Here is a 13995-nt window from a genome sequence, read left to right as displayed (position 1 = left end):
TAATTCTTTCTCACTTTGCCCACTTCCCAGATAACCCGAAAGAAGTGAGTTTGAGTTGGGAAGTGGAAGTGGCCCGTATGGAGAGGGGGTGGCAACCCAGCGCCAGCTGGCCGAAATCTCTGCTGTCAGCAGCCACTTCACACCTTAGGCACCCTTGATCTGCCCATGTCAAAGCTGAGCGAGCTGTTCTGCGGGTGATGCAAATCCACAGTGAAAATACCACTCCCTGGACCCACCGCAGCAGCTCTTGGGCAGGGTCAATGCCCAGCGCTGATCCATTCTGCTCCTACGTGAGATGGAGCTGGTGTAGGGGTCGAGGTTTTTATCTTTTTATTTTTCCCAGGGGATTTAATGCCTGTCTATGGGATACCATTTCACTGAAGGAAAAACCCTTCTGCAGCTCTGTGACATTAGGGTGTTAGCTTCAGTGGTGCAACGTCAGGAAAATTTGATGGGAAGCCTGCACGCAAGTTGAATTGCAGTTGAATTAATGCACGTAATATTTATGGGCAAATAATGCTGCCTTGGGGTGTTTATGAATAAATGAACAGCAGCACTTTATCCCAAAGGGCCTTTTCAATGAAATTCACATCGCTTCAGTCAGGAGTGGGGGAAACCACAGCAATGCACCGTAGCTCCCCATTCCTTTCAGGGAGGGACAGGGGCTAACAAGGTAAGAGCGACGTTGCTGGAGGTGGCATTAATTCACCTGGTGCTGCCTGCCAGCTTCCCTCTGCCTCCAGGCTGTTTTCAGAGCAAGTTCACAAGAAATGGTGAAATGAGCCCTTCTGGCTCTGTGCGAGTGGCACGGTGCTTCCTGCTGCCAAGGCTTGTGCGGGGAGGTGGGATGTCGGTGCTCCCTCTGCAACAAAAGGAGCTTCAGCAAAATCTCTGCTGTCAGAGATCGTGCATGTGCAGGAGACTGAAAAATAGTGAAAATACTGAAGAGGTTATAGGGCGGCTGAGTGAGGAGGAAGCTGGGTGGAAGGGATGGGTAAGAAAAATGATTTCTGAATAAAAATGATTTCTGAATCATTTTTCTGAATCATTTTTCCCAGTTTAAACTGGGAGTAAGCAGGGGGAAAGCTCTGTGTGTGCTTGGACACCAAGGGGGGACACGGAGGGTTGGATTTGGAAGAGGTGGAAGCAGGAGATCTGACTGCAGGAAAATGGAAACACAGCCACAGCAAAATCGCTCCTGGGAGCTGGAGGAAAACACCAGCCTTCTCAGCGCCTCGTCCCCAGCTGAACTCCCTGTCAGTTTATGCAAAGTCAAAGCTGCTGGGTCTGCATCCTCTGGTTTCCTCGGCAACCCCGATAGCATCTCTTCCGCGAGCGCCAAGACTGCAGCACTCCCTGCCCGCGCAGGCACAGAGCCTTCTGCTTTCTGCTTCGTCAGAGCGATCGTGAGCGCCCAAACGTCTTCATTTGGAGCTGTGAGCACGGCTGCTGCAGGGCCAGCTGCTTGCTAGGAGCTCCCTTTGAGACAGACAATTTAAATAACAATTTACTGAGTTGCGTTTATTAGGCTTGTCTGAAAGAAATCCCCTCCGTGGACAGCCTTTAGAGCATTTTGGGGGTCCTTCTGCTATTTTCCCCTTCTCTCTTTCCCCCTCACCCAACTTTTCAGATTTTGCTCTGTGGAAACCAGATCCCTCGTGATACTTCACAGTCAGCAAAATATCAGGGGCCGTACTACACAATTTGAAGAGCTTTCAGCTCCATCCCTTGCTCATCTCCCCCCTCACGTTCCCAGGCGCAGGCTCACCTCAGACCCTCATTCGGTGTCCTTGCACTGGCGACAGCATCGGGCTGCAGGAGCCCTGCCTGGGTTTTGCACCAGCGCTGTCCTGCAGCACTCGGAGCCCTGCAGTGCTCCTTTGCTTGGCAGGAGGAAGGAGAGACCTTAAATCTCAGGTGAGGCCCAGATCTTCTCTCCCGGCTCACTCGGCGGTGTGAAGTTGTTTTGTTGCCTTCTGCCCAGCATTGCTCTGCAAGCAGCATCCGAGGCCTTGATCCCAGGGCTCTGACCGAGCTCATCCCAGCAGAGAAAAGTCCTTGGAGCCTGAGGCGATGCAGCCACTGGCAGCCTCCAGCCCTCTCCCTGCAGTAGGGCAGGTGGGTGTTTGAGGTGACTGCTTCCTAGGATACATTTCAGATGTCAGCAGGGCCCAGCTTTCAGGTTATAGCTGGAATTAGGCCGTGGTAGTTGTCAGCGTGGGGGACGAGGCCTTGAAGAAATAGTCCTGAAGAGAGCGAGGGCCGAGCCCTGCCGTGTGGTGGTGTCCTGTGAGGTGGGTTCAGCCCCCACAGGCAGCTGAGCACCACCAGCCTCTGGCTCCCTGTCCCCAGTGGGATGGGGAAGGGAATTGAGAAGGTCCAAACATGAGATGGGAGGTACCTGAGGTGAAGGCAGCTTACCAGGGGCAGCAGAAGCAGGAAAATGCTACACAGCTGTGCTGCTGCAAGGAGCCTTTCTCTATCATGGTTACTCATCGCATTGTGATAGCTATTTTTTTTTTTTTTTCTCTTTAAAGGAATAATATTGGAGTTAGACTCAAAACTTAGTCTTGGGGGAAATACTTCTGTATTTCTTTCCCCTAACCAGTGTTTGAAACGACTTACTGCTGTGTCCTCACCTTAAAGGCAGACTGTCATGAGCAGCCTTTCCCAAATATTCCCACCCAATATTAACAGAAGTACCGGTCCTTGGTAGATGGAGGGGGACAGACGGAGGCTGCTGTCATTTTGCTTGTGGATTATAGTTGTGATTTTTCTCCACTTGCTGCAATGAGAAATACATCAACAACAATCCACGTGAGCGATGGGGCTAATGTCTATGTGGGTAACTAGCTGGTGAACTCTCTGATGCTGATCACTGGATTATTTTTTCTTAGTTCACTATTAGAGGGCTTCCAAAAAGCGTGGTGGTGCAGCCATGTGTCTGAGGATGGAGGCAGGAGGTGCTGTGGTGGGCTCAGGTGAAGCCCTGCTTGTGCCACTGCTGCAGGTGGGTGATCTCCATCCTGCAGGAGAGGCAGGAAAGAAGGAGTTTGTTAAACTGTACTCAGACAGTAAATACTGGGGGAACCTAAAATCCATTCCCAGTGCCTGTGCTGGGCAGCAGGGTTGGGGGACGTAGGCCATAGCTGCAGTGTGGTAGCTGCGGCCTGGAGGTCTTGGCATTAACACTGCCTCTTCCCACCTCAGCCCCTAACCCCGTCCTTGTCAGCGATGGACCCGCTGCTGGGCTGTGACCTGCGGCCCTCACCTCACACCCAGCAGCTTCCAGGGGCTGATTCTGCTTTGTGTATTTTCTCTTCTGGTGCCTCCGAGTACCTTTAAGTCCTGGTACCTCATCCCAAAGTCGTCTTCCAGCAAAGCAAACATTTCAGATGGAAAAGGCAGCACAGCTTTCCTTTCCAAGTCCTTGAGCCGAATCATTTCTCCCCCTCTGGTGGCTCGGTAGCTCGGGGGGAGGCAGTGCTTTCAGGAGGGAGCTGCTTCGCCTGCTGCTGTGACAATCTTGGAGCTTCCCCATTTCACCCCAGACTGGAGGTCCCGCTGTCCCCTTGCTAGCCTGGCCTGAGTGTGGCTGTGGGGTTTGGTGCCTGCCCCGGTGCCCCCGAGCCCCCTGTACCCCTGTGCTGCTCCTGCATCGCTGCTCGTGTGAGAAATCAGAAACATCTCCAGTGCCCCACGGCCCAGCAGTGCCTCCGAGCTGCAGCACGAGGCCCTTTGGGGAGGATGCAATTCCCTGGGTGGGATAAAAGCAGCAAAAATTGCCATTTCTAACCTCTCCGGGACAAAGCACAGCCCACGCTCGTCCCCTCTCCCCATTCCCTGCTGCCACCATCCCGTTCCCTGGTCCCCGGCCGCCTCACCCCGTTGTGGGGCTGGAAATGGCTGGTTTGTCCCTAAAAATAGCAGCTGGTGACGGAGCGTGGCAGCGGCGGGGCTGGTGTGACACCGTGTGGCGGCTGTTGAGGATGTTGAGATGGATAGCATGGGCCTCCTCGGAATTAGGGCTTTCCAAGGCCTCCCCTGCTGCTTGTTTGCTAATTGGCACTGACGAGCATCCCTAAATTTCTGGGCGTCCCATCGGATGTGCCGCATGGCATGGGGCACGGCTGCTGCTCCGGGAGCATCCTGGCATTGGGCACAATGTGTGGGACCACGGCACCGACCACAAAACCCAGTGAGCAGCTGGCAGCCAGGCTGCCCCAGGCTCATGCTGTGAAACACCTCGGCTCTTCCCTGCCCACCCCTTGGAAATCTCCCCAGCCCCTTGCCTTGAGGCCTCCCCGTGGGTTTGCAAACTCTGAGAACATTTTTTTTCTTTTTTTCTTCCTTCGGAGCTGAGCTCTCCTTGCCAAGAAGGCTTTAATAACTCACCGTGAAATTTATAGCCTTTAAATTTAAACCACACGTGGGAAAGTGGAGCTGTAGGAGTTTAATCCGATGTAACCTTGAGCGAGCCGTTCCGCTGAGCCCTCTGCAGGGCAGCAGGCAGCGGCTGCCTCACCAGGTCTGTGCCCTCTCCGAAGCACAGGGGACCAGGCTGCTCAGCTACGTCCCTGTCATCAGACTTCAGACTTCTCCTTCCTGCTGGTCTGTCCCTGTGAAACATCAACAACCTGATGCAGCTCAGAGTTGGGGCATACCCAGGAGGAGGCTAAGATGCACCTTCCTCCCTGTGTTAAGGATTATCTTTTAAAATCCCAGTCACATTCCCCCTCCTTCCCTGTTCCCATCACCGAGCAAGGCACATCTCACTGCTGTCCCTCCCTGGGGACGCCATCTGCTGGGGATGTCCCCGGCACCCTCCAAGGACAGGAGGTGGGCAGGACTCAATGCTATGGATGGCACCGAGCGCTTTGTGAGGCTTTGAGAGTTTTTTCAGGTGTCCCTTGGCAGACAGCACAGCACTAAGGCTGTGTCACTGGTGAAGCAAAGCAACATGCACAGAGCTCCAACCATCGCCTGCACGTCTGCTGAATAATAGGGGCTGTGGTAGGGCCTCAGAGACCCCCACAGCCCAGTGGTGGTAACAGTGGCTTAAAACTCAGCTAAGAGCTTAAAATTGGGTTCTTTTGAACAAAATGCCCAGGAGACCACCACCACCACCAGAGAACCCCTTGCAGATCTTCAGAAGTCACCTGAGCAAGGTCCTGGGTACCCTGCTCTGCATGAACCTATTTGATCAGGGAGGTTGGACCAGGTGCTTTCCAGAGGTCGCTGCCAACCCCACTGTTCTGATTGTCATCTAGCTCAGAAATAAAGAAATAAGACAGGTTTTGGCTTTGCAGCCATCCACCATCAGGGGGAGTCCGTGGTATGGTGGTTCCCAGCCAGCTCTGCTGCAGGGTGGCCCAACAGGGTGATGCCGAGCTGGTGTTGGGCTTCCCAGCCTTTACAGGGCTTTGTGTGCTGGTTTGAGCTTCGGTGCTCCCCTTAGCAGCTCTGCTGGACAACCAGACTATAGAGATGGAAACTTGCCGTTGTGTCTCAAGGAAGCTGAAGCAGAAGTTGTGCTGATGGGCTGCTCTCCTCTCCAAGAGGCAAAGGTTAAGTCCCTTGGTTCACAGAAACACGATGGTTACAAACCATGGCTTCAGCAAGTGAGTGTTGAAAGCTTTATTTCCATTGACCCGCTTCATCTTTTGTAGCAAAGTCAATTTTGTATCAACACCATCCGAGTGTGGAGGCTTGAAATCTCCAGTGTGTGTCTGCAGCCCGAGCAGGACGTGGAATTGGCGGGGATGTGAAGTGATTGCTCTCGTGTGGGCACCCCAGCCCCACGGAGGATGCTCTGACTGCATGCACAGGTGTGTTAGCGACTCAAGCCTGGGAAGGCCGAGTTTCCTGCACGCAGTTTGGCTAAGGAGAGCAAAGTCAATGCTAAACAGACACAATCCTGAAACTCCTCTATATGTAGCATATGTGGCTGACTTGAAGCTAGGAGAACTAGCCAAAACTGTGTAAACGGCAAATTCTACTTTTCAGATTCTATTTTTTTCCCCCTCTTTTCTTTGGTTTTGTGCACTTAACAGAAGACTGTCGGGTAGCCTGCTTCAGTGAGACTTGCTTCTTTGCTCTGTTTCCAGAGAGATGGAAATTGACAGCCAAATATTCTTTAGACACTTAGATGTGACTCGGAGGGACCAGAAATCGATTTCACATCGTGTTCCCTGCCAAGCCGTTTCCCAAGGAGGCTGCCTGCTGCCTGTGCCACTCGACTCAGACACTTAGTGGGGGTGGAAGCAAACAAACTGAGCTTCCCTTGCAGCTTGCCAGCTGTGCCAGGCTCCTGGGCTGACTCATGAGGCGGAGGTTTCCCGGATGACTAATGGCCGAGCAGGCATTGATTTCTGCCTGTCTAATGGGACGTGTCTTAAAGTCTCCGGCTTCCAGACTGGGTGGGGTGCCCGCCCTTTGAACATCAGCTCCATGTATTGTGCATGGAGTTGGCTGCTCCAAAAAAGAAACCGTAACCTTGGGATCAGGTAACTGTGTCAACGGCAGGCTCCGGGCTGCCAAAACTCATGCAAAGTGCTGAGGCAGCTGCCAGAGCTGCCCTCGTGTGCTCCTGTGCTTCACCAGTGACAGGAGCAGGGCCTGAATTGCAACCTAGACCTTCCAAAGCCTTGTGTCCTCGTCGGAGGGGTTAATGCAGTCCCCTAAATGGTGTTTCATTTCCTGTGAGGATGATATTTGCTCTCCTGTTGCCACCTTCCTGCTCCTGATGAGCACACAACGCGTCCCCATGGTTAGGCCTGGCCATGCAATGAGGCCTGAGGTTGTTCTGGGTCAGCAGCTCCGTGCCAGCTCCACGGGAGACCTGAGCAGACCTGAAGGCTTTTGTGAAGACACGAGCACAGCGATGTTGTATGTTATCTTTCATCGTGGCTGTGACTTTATTCTTAACTCCATGTCACAGAAGGTAATTAGACAATTTCTGGCATGGGCCTTGCTGTTGAGCACCCAGCTCATAGGAGTTGCTCCACACCTGATCCAGGCTCCACACCTGATCCAGTTTAAGGTCTTCAATCAATACAGGACTTGGGAAAGCCCATGTTTGGCCTGTAAACCTGACAAGTACATCCTCAGCTCTGCACGAAGTGAGTTACCTCCCCTACAGAGCACCCACTAGGTGTGAGGAGACTGGGTTACTTTGGGCCTGTCTTGTGTTCTGCTTCATCAGTTTCTGAAATCAGCCCTGTGAGTGCCCAGCACCATGTGTGTGTCATTTCCCTGCCCTGTGGTAACAGCCACCAGCACAGACATCCCATGGCACCCCTGCTGCCCTCCGTTCCAGAGGCCACGCTTGGCTGCTGTGGACCTGGTGGCCATCCACATCATGTCCTGGAAGACGTGATGCTCCTCAGCCCCAGAGACCTGCACCTTGCTGCCCTCTGCACTCCTGGGTCCAGTCCTTTAAGAGCTGGGTACAGTGACTGGTGATATAAGAGGCACCCAAGCAGCCCTGATGAACCCAACCATCAGTGTTGTGTGTGTGCTACACCAGTTACATGCACATCCCTCATTGAGCTTGCCTTTTCCTAGGAAAAAAAAAAACAAAACAAAAAAACGTCTCAGGCAATGACAAAGCAAGAGCATTACGTTTTTAAGAAGCAGACTTCAGAGACTACATCCTGAAATTTTCTGCTATTTAAAATGTTTCCCTAAGGTTTTACCGCACGTAAATGAAATGATAATTACAATATTTTAATCCAATTAGCTCCCTTCATGATCTGGCAGGTGCAAATTGGAGACGGATCAAACTTATTCTTGCTGCAGATTGTGCCTGGAGCCTCCTTAAAGCTAGCGCCTGGCCTTGTGTGTACACGCCGTACAGCTTGTGTTACGGGGGGACTGCGGCGGGTGCCTGAATTATGTATAGCGTATGAATTATTGCTGAAATGCATTGCTGAGACTTCACTCATCAAACATTTCCAGCTCCCCGCGAGCAGCATGGGAAAAGCAAAGAATGTGCCTGCAGCATGGGCAAGGTTTCCATTTGCGTGGATGTAAATGGTGTGTGTCACCGACAACGGCACAGGTCACCCGGACTCCACTTCGTACATGCCCCCAGATCTTGAAGGAAATGTATTTTGCAAGCTTTCATCTGATTAGCATGGAAATTACACTGGGGTTTCTTTTTTAAAATAAGGACAGGGCTGAAAAAAAATATATACATCTTGATTTGTCACTGGAAAAAAAAAAAAAAGTCTTTGAAGGTTTGTGTAGCTGCCCTTCTGCAGACAGATCTCCAGCTCACTTCTGGAGGACATCCCCTCCTCTTGCCTCCCACTGAAGCCTGCAGCAGTGAGCCCACACTGTGCAAGGAAACGTCACGAGGGACATCACAGCAAGGGCAGCCAGCGTGGTGTGGGTGGGTAGCCTGGCGCTTCTTTTTGTGACACCTGTGGGAACAGCAAGTGATGGAAACCTGCCAGGTAACACCCTAGAAGTGCCCCAGTCCGACTCCAAAAAGTGAAGCCCTTCACTCCTCTCTAAGCATCTGGGGCAGAACTGGGAGGTTTTAGGTGAGGTGGAAGCTGCTGGGCTTTGGGCAGCTGTAGGAGAGCATCCATGGGGAAAAGCAGCAGTGGGAGATGTTTAGGCAGTTTCCTGGCCCAAAGAGTCTTTAGAGAGGAAAAGCCTGCAAACAAAGTAAAGCACAAATTAGTCTTGCTGGAACTCAGTGCTGGGTTTCACCATCTGTAGGTGAATTATTGAGGGAACCTGCACTGTGCCAAGGGAAGCCCCAATGTGCCGTTTTACTTCCCAAGGCTATCGTTGCAGTGCTACGGGTTATGGTGTGTCTGGGCAGTGCATTCGCAGAGTGGTTGGGTTTTCATGGTACATAGAGAGGATGTAGAAACTGTCTCTTGATGAAAACCATATGGACTCTGAGAATTGCTCTGTAACATTTTGACAGCTCTTATGGGGAATGTGCTATTGCCTTTTCCATCTCTGAAACTGAGACAGGAATAAAACGACTTCTTTTCTTTTCTTTTCTTTTCTTTTCTTTTCTTTTCTTTTCTTTTCTTTTCTTTTCTTTTCTTTTCTTTTCTTTTCTTTTCTTTTCTTTTCTTTTCTTTTCTTTTCTCTTCTCTTCTCTTCTCTTCTCTTCTCTTCTCTTCTCTTCTCTTCTCTTCTCTTCTCTTCTCTTCTCTTCTCTTCTCTTCTCTTCTCTTCTCTTCTCTTCTCTTCTCTTCTTTCTCTTTCTCTTTCTCTTTCTCTTTCTCTTTCTCTTTCTCTTTCTCTTTCTCTTTCTCTTTCTCTTTCTCTTTCTCTTTCTCTTTCTCTTTTTTCTTTTCTCCTTTTTCTTCTGTTTTTGAAGAGATTGCAATTTCTGAGAAATGACCAAACCTCCATATCCCCAAGTTAAATAGCACAAATGCCCCTCCCTTGAACATACAAGGCCACCCATCTTTACAGCATTGATGCAGTAAGAAAGTAAGAGATAACTTTCTTATCTTTAGCACATTTTATGTGGAAAAACACAAATTATTTTCCTGTTTATGTTCTGACTTCCACTCAGAGGACTGCTGCAAATCTGTGCTGATTGAAAGCTCCCCTGCTTTATGGGAAGGGAAATCTTCACTCCTTTTAAAAGAAGTACTAAGTAAATAGATTTCAGAATAAGGCTTTTTTCAATATTTGCACTTTAAATGACTGCATGCTGGCTGTATCACATCCCATTTATGTTTTGGTACCTCCAAATCTATGACCAAGTTTTACCAGCAGCTTGAAGAAGAAGAAGACTTAACCTCCCATCTTCAGGACAGAATGAAAAGGGATTTAAAATCAGCTATCCTTTAGCATGGGCACCAAAACCCTGGCTGCAAAGACACTACTCACCAATGAAGGGAGTGGGACTAGCCCCGATAAGGCGCTGGAACTGACTTGGTAGGAGTGAGACACAAATCACACAAAATTTATATGCAAAAAAAAAAAAAAAAAAGGCACTGAATGTTTTCAAACAAACTAGAGAAAATTGGTTTTTGCACATTAGCAGTTTGTGAACATAAGGTGGCAAAATCCTGCCGGCAGTGGTTTGCTGTGCAGCAGCGTGTAGACAGAGAGCTGCCGGTACGAGGGGCACTGAGACTGCACATCTGCTCTGAGCTTGTGATTTAGTGCCCTTTGCTTCAGCTTAAGTTCCCTCACTTAATGTGTGTGTGTGTGGGGGGGGGGGGGCAGGCTGAGCCCTCCTGTGACTCCATAGTCAACATGCAAAGTGGGGACACCAAGAAGCAATTTTGCCCAGCAAGGTCTTTGTTTCTGCAGGAAGAGATGCAGCCATGAATATTCAAATGAAGACTTGGGTTCGGACTCCGAAATTACCTGGTTGTAAACTGGTTGCTTTGAGTTCAGCTCCATTTCTCTACATGAAGCCTTTGGTCACAAAAGCACAGAGAACAGAGGCCCAAGTCTTGGCAAACTGAGGAAACACAGCCAGGGGGAGATGGACAGTTTCCCCTGTTGTAAACGGTTGTCAGCAGATACCACTGAAACTGGAGCCAACACAGAACTAGGAGCAAGGCAATGGGCAGGTGAGACAACAGGTAAGATTTGCTCTATTGAGTTAACTAGTCAGAATTGAGTCCTGTAGCCAATATAGCAAATTTATTAGACTGCTGTCACCTAAAAATTCATATCCTTCATAAGAATTTTTATTAAATAATGAAACTAATGCATATTTAGAAAAGAAGACTTTTCTCTTTCTTTCTTTCGTTCTTTCGTTCTCTCTTTCGTTCTCTCTTTCTCTCTTTCTTTCTCTTTCTCTCTTTCTCCCTCCCTCTCTTTCTCCTTCCCTCTCTTTCTCTCTCTTTCTTTTTTGCCACTTTTGGTGACATTGTGATGGTCTAACCCAGGCTTCCTACAGACAGGCTTCCTGCTGCTGGACTAGGAGGAAATGAGTTAAAACAGCCTCTTCTCTGGAAATCAGCCTGTGTTGAGTCATGCTAACTATGAGGTTTGGGGAAAACCTTTTGTCCACCCAGTATTCTGGGGGTGCCAGTACAGATCTGTTCTTTGGGCAAACAGAAAGGTGACCGCTTGTTTGCTCACCAGCTGATGGACTGCTCCACCTCTATGTGCTCAGGGCATCTCCTCACAAACAGTGCCCCAAGTGCCCCCTGTGGAGCAAGGCACAGCCCAAAAGGCAGGACGGTGTCCAGATCCATCCTCCCTGCACATGGCAAAATGCCCAGGACCAAACTGTGGTCACAGTGCCAGAGAAAGCAGGCCAGCCACCATACCGGGTCAGGTGGCAGGAGCAGCAAGCCCCACTGTGACTCCCCATCACCTTCTCGCTTGGTTAATTTGCTGCCCAAAACACAGCCCAAAAATTCTGCTCTGCATGCGGAAAAACCCAGCAACCCACAGCCAGGGCAGGAGCAGGTAGCTGGGCTGAAGGTTCACTGCTGTGGGACCTGCTGGGTACTCAGTTGCACCTCTTGTTTCCGCCTAGCCACTGACTTCTCGGGAATTCTGCAGCAATGTAATGCTTTTGAGGCTGCTTCCTCTTGGTCACGCTGTCGGAAGCGGGTCAGCATGGGCTCTGACGTCCCACTGCAGTGCCACAAGCCCTGTCGCAACCCAGCCGTGCTCAGTGCTGGCCCTTGTGGTAGCCCAGTGCTGTTGGGCAATGCTGAGGCTTCTCTGAGACTCCGTTTTCAGCAGGCGCTGAAGGAGAAATCGCTGGTACTGACCAGAGAAAACTTGTTTGAAGGTGTGCTTTTAAGAAAGTTTGTGAGGTGCCTGTGCTCAGTGGGGAAGATGGAAGTGCTGAAAGTCCTTATTCATCTAACAGAGCATTAGGTCAGTGGCAGGGTCCTACATGAACCTGGGCCTTGGAAAGAAACCCCCTGAAGACTTTGCCTTGGCTTTGCAGGAAATAACAACCCTGCTCCCCAGTGAAATCTGGAGCCTCAGAGAGGCCTCCAGCACAAAACCTCCACTTAACTTAGTTGCCAAAATGGCCGTCTCCTGACCATGCCCTACACATCACACATCGTGTCTCTGCAAATGTCCTACACAACCCAGTCAGACACCTCTTGAGCCTGCAGTCGGTCTCACTGAGGTGCTTCACTCCCTTCATTGACCTTGCAGGAAAACTGGGGTGCCTCCAGGTGGCAGCCCTGTCCACTCAAAGGAGGTGTTTGTTGTTCCTTTGAGATGACAACCTGCAGTGGAATTAAACTGGGATTCAGCCCACCACAGCAGCATGGCGGTAAGATGGTGCCCTGTATCTGGTGGTGGTGCTCTCTGCTTACACAACAGGCCAACACCTGCAGAACTCAGCCCCAAACCAAAGATGTGGGCTCTGAGCCTTGAAAGCTCACAGACAGGGTCAGAGGATCGCAGGAGTGACCCCATGGCCTCCATGGCACCTTCAGGCCTGTGCAGGACCAGGCTGGAGATTCACAGGGCAGAAGGATGAGCATGGAGCCACGTCTGGGCCTTGGTGACTGTGGCATGCAGCTGACTGGTTAGAGACAGGAACTCGGAATTCCAACATAAAATGTAATTAGATTAAAAATATAAAGGTGTAATCTTTAATATAACACAGAAATGACCACTACCACCAGCAAAAAGCCTCCTTCTGGCACTGGGTGGTGAAGTCACCATGTTCCTCCTTTTGTGCTTGAGGAACACCTAGCAGTTGTTGGGAAGAGGCTCCTCAGCACTGCCAAGGTGTAGATGGTTGAGCCCCCACAAGCATGTTCTTTGTGAGAAGTCAGAAATCTGCACGTGGCAGCTGAGAGGCTCTTCACATAGCTTGACCTTGGTCCTTTCATGGATATGATCAAAAACACCTTGAAGGATGGCTTAAAGGAGTTTAAACTAGTAATAAACCATTCACAAGTTGACAGAAGTAATGAAATTTGGGTGTTCCCAAATTTTGCGGCTCGGTTTCTATTCCCAAAAGAAGGATCAAAATCTAAATATTTCCTGGATCCAGCTAGCTTATTGCTCACAGGCATTCCAGAAAATGCCTTTAGTTTCTTACCAGAAAGGAGACTTGTTAGGCAGACCATGCAGAATTTGAAAATTTGCTTTAATGCAGTGCAAAAGAAATGCAAAGAACTGGCATCTGAATTCTGTTTCATCTAATGACAGAAATCCCTCTTATTTATACTTGTAATTAATGATGATTTTTTTGTTTGTTTGTTTCCATCACAATGCACAGAATTATTTCTAAATCATATTTGAGACTTCCAGCAGAAGAGGTTAACTAATACTGTGAACTCATCCACCCAGGGGAGCTCTGAATTAATGTGGTATTTAAGTGGGGAGATCAAAGCAGTGATACCAAACAAAATGCTATTAACAATTTCTCACAAGAAAAAAAAAAAAAAAAATGTCAGTACCAGGCTTTGGAATGAAGGAATGGCTGTGGATGGGGATTAGGTGGCTTCACCCCAGTGCTGAATTTATTTGATGGTCAAAACAGGGGCTGAGAGTAGCCAACATTCACTGATGTTTGTGGATGTGTTGGCCATGGTCAAGGACGTCATGTACCCCCTGAGAAGGGGAAGAGCAGAAGATGAAGTAGAACTCTTCTAGCCTGCACTGTCTTCCCACCAAGTTCCCCAACAACAGGCAAACAGCAAAGAGAGTTGCTATGGTTTGGGTAATTCAGCATTGAGTTTGGACTGTGAGCTATCTGCTTCTTTTCCCACATCATCTCCCACTAAGTAGTGCAGGGAGCTGCTCCACCCGCTGGCTTTTTTTTTTTCCTCTTTTTAGCTAGAAAGCAGACCAGTTCCCCATGTTCCCATATGTACTGCAGCTCTGCTACTGGCAGTAAAAAGCCAAATTCTTTGAATAAACTAGAATTTGGTTGCCATCCTTTTGTCCTTTGATTAAGGAAAAAAAAAAAAAAAAAAGAAAAAAAAAGAAAGTGAACAAAATATTTTGCGGAGAGCCTCTGTGTTTTTCAAAGCTTGCTTATCTATCTTACAGCAGTGTTTTCAT

The 13995-nt window shown here is 49.5% G+C and overlaps 1 long non-coding RNA gene across 1 annotated transcript; it reads right to left on the bottom strand.

Annotated features, from left to right (window-relative positions):
- Positions 1-127: 127 nt before the first annotated feature.
- Positions 128-2514, bottom strand: LOC137855526 (uncharacterized). Its single transcript, XR_011095787.1, has 2 exons — positions 1769-2514; positions 128-1479 (listed from the first exon to the last, which is right to left on the bottom strand). It is a non-coding gene; the product is annotated as an uncharacterized lncRNA (long non-coding RNA).
- Positions 2515-13995: the final 11481 nt, after the last annotated feature.

This window comes from Anas acuta, chromosome 4 (assembly GCF_963932015.1).
Source record: "Anas acuta chromosome 4, bAnaAcu1.1, whole genome shotgun sequence".
In the NCBI taxonomy this organism is placed as follows: Eukaryota; Metazoa; Chordata; class Aves; order Anseriformes; family Anatidae; genus Anas; species Anas acuta.
The sequence above is the reverse complement of the archived record's forward strand: the minus strand, read 5'-3'. Positions and strand labels throughout refer to the sequence as shown.